Consider the following 7,037-nt stretch of genomic DNA (forward strand, 5'->3'; position numbering starts at 1 on the left):
GAAGGAGAGAATAAAGAGGTGTGCGTGCCTAGCTGAGGCATCTGAGATGCCCTAGCATTGCAGGCAGATGGCCACAGGTTCAGATGGGCAGTTTACAGTCGCACCCTGGCTGCTTTATAGGGAATGGAGGAGGCTGGCATTGGGAGTCAGGAGGCTGGAGTGGACGTCCAGGCTGATGGTGACAGTGACAACAGCAGGGTGTTTAACATAGAGCTCCAGCAGTAAGAAGCTGGCGTTCACGGATCTGGAATCAGATGGGATGTCGCGGGGGAGGGGTGGAAAGAGCCCAGGACTGCACACGGGACTCGGCCTCGGGCCCCCAGGAGGGTGGTGATGCCACTCACTGAGGCCGGACAGAGAGGGAGGAACAGGCTTAGGGCAGGGTGAGCGCTCACTGTGTGGGACAGTTGAAGAGATGCACAGCTCACTGTCACAAGGAGACGCCCAGAACAAGGGTGTCTTCGCCGCCACAGTGCCACCTGAGCTGGAGACGCACAGCTAGGACCCCAGCCCCCATGTGGGTCCGATTCGCCGGGAGGGGGGAGTATCTCGAAGAAGAGGGGCCAGGAGGTGGTCCTGGGGGGACCATGGCAATCCGTGGGAGAGGAGCAAAGGCCGGAGCAGCAGCAGGAGATGCAGGAGCGGCCACATTGTGAGTCCAGGGGCAGCGGTGTCCGGAGGCGAGAGCTGCAAACAGAGTCCGATGCCAAAGGTCACGGAGGATGGTGCTGGTGGAGGAGTAGTATGAGTACTTTCAGTGGAGCTGGGGAGCAGGGCACGTATGTGGTGGAGCGGCCAGAGGAGCCAGCCCACAGGGGACCTGGGAGCCAGTCATGTGTTTTTTAACAAGTGTTTTATTTTAGAAGAGTTCTGGATTCACAGAAAAATCGAGGAGAGAATATAGAGAGTTCCCATAGACCCCACAGCCTGTTTTCCCTATATTAGCATCTTATATTAATATGGTACATTTGTCACAATTAATGAACCAATATCGATCCATAATTATTAGCTCAAGTCTATGCTTTATTCGGATTTCCTTGATTTGAACAGAATGCCCTTTCTCTGCCCCAACATCCTGTCAAGGATACCAGGTTCCATTCATCACTGTGTCTCCTTGGGTGCCTCCTGGCTGACGGTTGCTCAGCCTTCCTTGGCTTTGATGACCCTGACAAGTGTGAGGAGCACTGCTCAGGGAGTTCACGGGGTCCCTCTCCGGGGATTTGCCAGGTGTTTTCCTGGTGCTTAGCCTGGGTTGTGGGTTTTAGGGAAGAAGACCACAGAGGTCAAGGGCCACATCCACCGCATCACTGTTGACGTTGACCTTGACTGCCTGGCTGAGGTGTGTTCTCCAGTTTCTCCAGGGTAAGGTTCTCGTCTCCTTTGCCACAGGTCCTCTTCGGAGGGAAGTCGCTGCACAGCCCACACCTAAGGAGTGGGCAGTTTTGCTCCACCTCCTCGAGGGCAGGGTATCTACAGAAATTATTTGGAATTCTGCACAGGATGTTTATCTCTTGTCCCCCATTTTATTTATTAATTCAGTCATTTATTTGCACCAGAATGGGCTCCTGGACATGTACTTTATACTTTGGGTTATAATCCTAATACTCCTTTATTTTGTTGCTCAGATTGTTCCGGCTAGGACCGTCCAGCTCTTTCAGTTGGTCCAGGAGCCAATGTTGGACAGGCTTTTGTGAAACTAGAGTGCCAGCAAATGGAGAGTCTGGTCCCGTGGTTCTGGGGTCTTCCTGGGAGGGGGCAGGGCAGGGCTGTGTGTCAGCTGGGCTCGGACCACAGAGCAGCCGAAGGAGGCTGCTTGGAAGGGAAGAAGTGAAAATATTAAGAAACCAGCTTGGCTGCACCGGGTTGCCTGTGTATGGAGGAAGAGAGAGCATCGTGGCTGGAGCCCCTGTTCTTGGAGGTGGAAGATGTGGGTGTGACCCCACACATGGCATCAGCGGAGCTCATGAAGAGGTACCAAGCCTGGGAACCAGCTAACATGACCAAAGTGGGCTTGGGGGTGCCCAGCGCTTTGCAGACGGACGGCTCCACCTGGAGCAGTTGACCTGTTACTGGGAGACATAAAGCCCCTTGGCCTTGGCTGGGGTGACTGACCTCGGGCTAGGGGCTTTAGGGCCTTTGCAGAGGCCAGTGAAGGCAGGCGGCATCTGGAAGAGGGGGCAGGAAGGGCCTTCATTCCCGTGGACGCACTGTGCCAGGCAGAAGCTGAGACGAGGAAAGAGGCAGGCTTGCCAGGCAGGGCAGGGCCGGAAGGGCTGCTGACTGCCCTCCCTGTGACCCCAAGTTCCCTCCTTGGGCTGCGTGCCTCTTTTGTCTACCTAAGTGTTACTTCCATAAGCGTAATAAACCCCTGTACCTTCCAAGCATACACATGCTCCCCAGAACCTGTGGTTAAAATGAATGCTTCCCGGGGCTAATGAGGTGCCTGTTTGTTCTGACCCAGAGGGCGTGAGAAGCCACCAAGGGCAGGCATGGGGGCAGCTGATTAGGGGCAGGGCCCGCCAGCCTGCGGCTGTTAGCTTGGTGAGCATGTGAGCAAGGCTCCAGAAGAAGACCCCCTTTGCTGTTGTCAGCCATGCCAGAGAGAAAAGAGGTTTCCGTAGAGTCTCTGGGCTTTTGTGTCACCCTCAGGCTTTGCCAGCCTCCATGGCGACTTCAAGGGGAGAGTCCTGGGCTGAGACCTGGATATCTGACGCCCTGAGTGGCCTCCCATTAAATACTCCATCAGCACGTGGTTAGTGGATCACTCAGCCATGTGTCGGTGCTGGGCTCGACAGCGTAAGGTACAGCTGGGAGTCAGAAGCCTGGGTCCCACTCAGCCTCTTGTGTACCAGGTGACCCTGGTGAAGCCAGGTAACCAACCTGAGCCTTAGCTTCCTCAGCTGTAAAATGAACATAATAATGCCTCCCTAGAGGTTGTTGATAGATTAAACACAATGATGCAGGTAAGCCCTCAATGTGGAGGCAGTCACTGTGTAAATGCTCAAAAATGGTAACTGTTTTAATGAGCATCTACGTTCAGGTTATATCTGCCCTTCACGTCCCAGCCCACCAGCCCTGCCAGTCAAGCCCAACTCAGGCTAGTCCACTGTCTCAGTCTGTTTGGCTGTGATAACAAATACTATAGACCGGGTGGCTTATAAACAGCAGAAATGTATTGCTTACAGTTCTGGAGGCTGGAAGTCCAAGATCAGGGAGCCTGCACGGTCAGGTTCTGGTGAGGGCCCACTTCCCGGCTGCAGACGCTGACTTTTCACTGTGTCCTCACGTGGTGGAAGGGGCCAGGGAGCTTCCTCGGGTGCCTTTATAAGGGCACTAATGCTAGTGCTGTGCCCTCATGACCTAATCACCTCCCAAAGACCCCACCTTCTAATGCTGTCACCCTGGGGTTAAGTTTTAACATAAAATTTTGGGGGAAATAAACATTCAGACCCTAGTACCCACCCACCCAGCACAGCCACAGTACCGCCCTACTGCTCTGCACCCCTATACTCTCCTGACCTTTCACCCTCCCAGGCAGGCTGTCCCGGCCCAGTGCTGGTGCAGCTGGTGGGAGGCAGTCCCATCCGGGTCTCAGCTTCCTCTACTCCACCATGCGCTCCATCACCACAGAGGCTTTATGTTTCTGTTTCCCAGCTCAGTGCTCTTGTCCCCTCTGAACAGAGAAGTGAGAGCTCAGAGACTGTAGCACAGGATTCTGAAATTGATTAGTTGAGTATTTTGGGAGGCTAGCTGAATGCAGTTGTGACTATAAGGCTATAACATCAAAACTATGAACCCCCAAGGCCAGGCGATCATTTAGAGGCATTGGTACATTGTTCAAAGAGGCCCCTTGAACCACACCGCCTGGGCTCAAATCCTGGTCCCACCGCTTACAAGCTCTGTGACTTTAGGCAAGTTACCAATTTCCCTGTGCCTCAGTTTCCTCATCATAAATTTGGGGTGTTGATAATAGTAGTTCCTTCCTCATAAGGTTTTTTGTGAGGATAGTGCTGTGTATATCTAATTGCTCTGTAAGCATTAAGTAACTGTCACGGTAACTACCCTTATTGTTTGAGCTCTTAACCACATGCAAGGCTCTGAACCTAGACTGCTCTTGCTATATACCTCACTGAGTTCTCACGCAAACTCCTGGATGTGTGTGCTGTTGTACCCATTTCGCAGAGGAGAACTCAGGCCCAGGCCCACATGGTTCCTCCCGTCTCGCTCACCCCATTCTCTCTTCTCCTTTTCACTCTGATTTCTTTCTGCCCAGGTGCACAGAGTCATGCGTTTCTCCCAGGCTCCTCCTGATGAGCACTTTATTTATTTTGTTGTACATCTATTTATCATGTTAAGTCATTATTTTAAAACATAATTTCACATTTATAGAAAAATTATGAGATAGTACAAAGAATACCTATACACCCTTTTCTCCGAGTTACACATTCTTATTTTACCTTGTTTGCTTTATTACAGCACTGTGCTTGCTCTCTCTATAAATGGTATAAACCACTTAAAAGCCTGAAATTCAGAAGTTTTTAGTATATTCACAATGTCGTACACCATCACCACTAATTCCAAAACATTTTCATCGCCCCCAAAAGAAACCCTGTATCCATTAAGCGGTCACTCTCCATTCCCACCCCACCCCCCATATCCTGGCAACCACTATTTCACTTTCTATATCTATGGACTTGCTTATTCTGGGCATTTCATATAAATGGAATCATAATATGTGATCTTTTGCTACTGGATTCTTATACTTAGTATAGTTTTTAAAGTTCATCCCTGTTGTAGCATGTATTAGAACCATCCATTTTTATGGCTGAATAACATTCTGCTGTATGGATAGTCCACATTTTGTTTATCTATTCTTCAGTTGATGGATATTTGGATTGTTTCTACTTTCAGGCCACTATGAATATTGCTATTATGAAAATTTGAGTGTGAGCATATGTTTTCAGTTCTGTTGTGTGTATGTTTAAGAGTAGAACTGCTGGGTCATATGCTTAACTTGCTGAGGATCTGCCGGACTGTTTTCCACTTTATATTCCCACTTGCAGTGTATTAGAGTTCTAAGTACTCTACATCCTTGCCAACACTTGTTATTTTCCATTTTAAAAAATTGCTACTATAAAAGTCCCCTGAGCTTGAAGTGGTATCTCACTGTGGTTTTCATTTTCATTTCCTTAAGGATTCATAATGTTGAATATCTTTTCCTGTGTTTATTGGCCCTTTGTTTATCTTCTTAGGAGAAACATCTATTCAAGTCCTTTACCTACTTTTTTTTTTTTGGTATCATTAATCTACAATTACAGAAAGAACATTATGTTTACTAGGTTCCCCCCTTCACCAAGTCCCCCCCACATACCCCTTCACAGTCACTGTCCATCTGTGTAGTAAGATGCTGTAAAATCACTACTTGTCTTCTCTGTGTTGCACAGCCCTCCCCGTGCCCCCCGTGCACTATACATGCTGATCGTAATGCCCCCTTTCTTTTTCCCTGCCCTTATCCCTCCCTTCCCACCCATCCTCCTCAATCCCTTTCCCTTTGGTAACTATTAGTCCATTCTTGGGTTCTGTGATTCTGCTGCTGTTTTGTTCCTTCAGTTTTCCTTTGTTCTTATATTCCACATATGAGTGAAATCATTTGATACTTGTCCTTCTCCGCCTGGCTTATTTCACTGAGCATAATACCCTCTAGCTCCATCCATGTTGTTGCGAATCCTTTACCTACTTTTTAATTGGGATTCTTTATCTTTTGTTGTTGAGTTATGAGAAATCTTTATTCTGGATACTAAACTGTTTTCAGATACATGCTTTGTAAATACATTCTCCCATTTTGTGGTTTTTTCACTTGATCATGTCCTTTGATGCGCAAAAGTTTTTAATTTTGGTGAAGACCAAGTTATCTATTTTTCCTTTGTGTTTTTGGTGTCATATTTAAGAAACCATTGCCTAATCCATGAAGTCCTGAAGATTTACAACCATGTTTTCTTCTAAGAGTTTTATAGTTTTAGTATTATATTTAGGTCTTTAACCTCTTTTGAGTTTAATTTTTATATGTAGTATGGACTAGGGGTTCAATTTCATTCTTTTGCAGTTCTTAAGTACCATTCACTGAGGGACTACTTTTTCCCCTATTGGGTGTCCATGATACTCTTAATTTCCTCCTTCATTTTTGAAGCATAGTTTTGCAGAATATAGAATTCTTGGCTGACAATTTTTTTCTCCCTCAAAACTTTAAATATTTCATCGCACTGCCTCTTGACTTCTATGGTCTCTGATAATATTATTGAAGATACCTTGTGTGTGACTGGTCACTTCTCTCTTGCTGCTTCCAGGATCTTTGTCTTTGTCTTTCTCCAGTTTGATTATAACATGTTTCCTTGTGGATCCCTTGGGTTTATCCAAGTTGATGTTTTTTTGAGCTTCTTGGGTGTGTAGATTCATGTTTTTCATCAAATTTGGGAAGTACTTTTAGCCATTATTTCCTCAAACATTCTTTCTGCTCCTTTGTCTCTTTCTTCTCCTTCTGGACTCCCATTACACAGATGTTGATATGCCTTTGGTGTCCCCCTGGTCTTATAGGCTCTGATCACTTTTCTTCAACCTTTTTTCTTTCTCTTCCTCAGATTGAATAATCTCAACTGATCTATCTTCAAATTTTCAGATTCTTTCATTTGCCTGCTCAGATCTGGTATTGATACCCTCTAGGGAATTTTTCCTTTCACTTATTGTATTTTTCAACTCCAGAATTTTTATTTGGCTCCTTTTTATAACATCTTTATGTCTTTATCTGTGTCTCTGTTTGGTAAGATATCTTTCTTTTGGTTTCCTTTGGTTCTCTGAGCAGGGTCTCCCTGGGCTCTTTGGCCATCTCTGAAGTAGCCTTTAGATATTGAAGCCTTTGTCTAGTAAGTCCAATGTCAGGGGCTTTCGATTTGCTTCTTTCCTGTGTACAGGCCAGAATTTCTTGGGTTTTCTTCTTTTTTTTTTTTGCATGCCTCTTCCCTTGTTTTCTGTTCTCCATAAGC

The 7,037-nt window shown here is 46.8% G+C and overlaps 1 long non-coding RNA gene across 1 annotated transcript; it reads right to left on the minus strand.

The window, feature by feature from the left end:
* Positions 1-1,031: 1,031 nt before the first annotated feature.
* LOC130683199 (uncharacterized) lies at positions 1,032-3,615 on the minus strand. The gene is made up of 3 exons (XR_008996818.1): positions 3,520-3,615; positions 3,184-3,320; positions 1,032-1,247 (listed from the first exon to the last, which is right to left on the minus strand). It is a non-coding gene; the product is annotated as an uncharacterized LOC130683199 (long non-coding RNA).
* Between the last annotated feature and the right edge of the window lie 3,422 nt (positions 3,616-7,037).

This window comes from Manis pentadactyla, chromosome 3 (genome assembly GCF_030020395.1).
Source record: "Manis pentadactyla isolate mManPen7 chromosome 3, mManPen7.hap1, whole genome shotgun sequence".
In the NCBI taxonomy this organism is placed as follows: Eukaryota; Metazoa; Chordata; class Mammalia; order Pholidota; family Manidae; genus Manis; species Manis pentadactyla.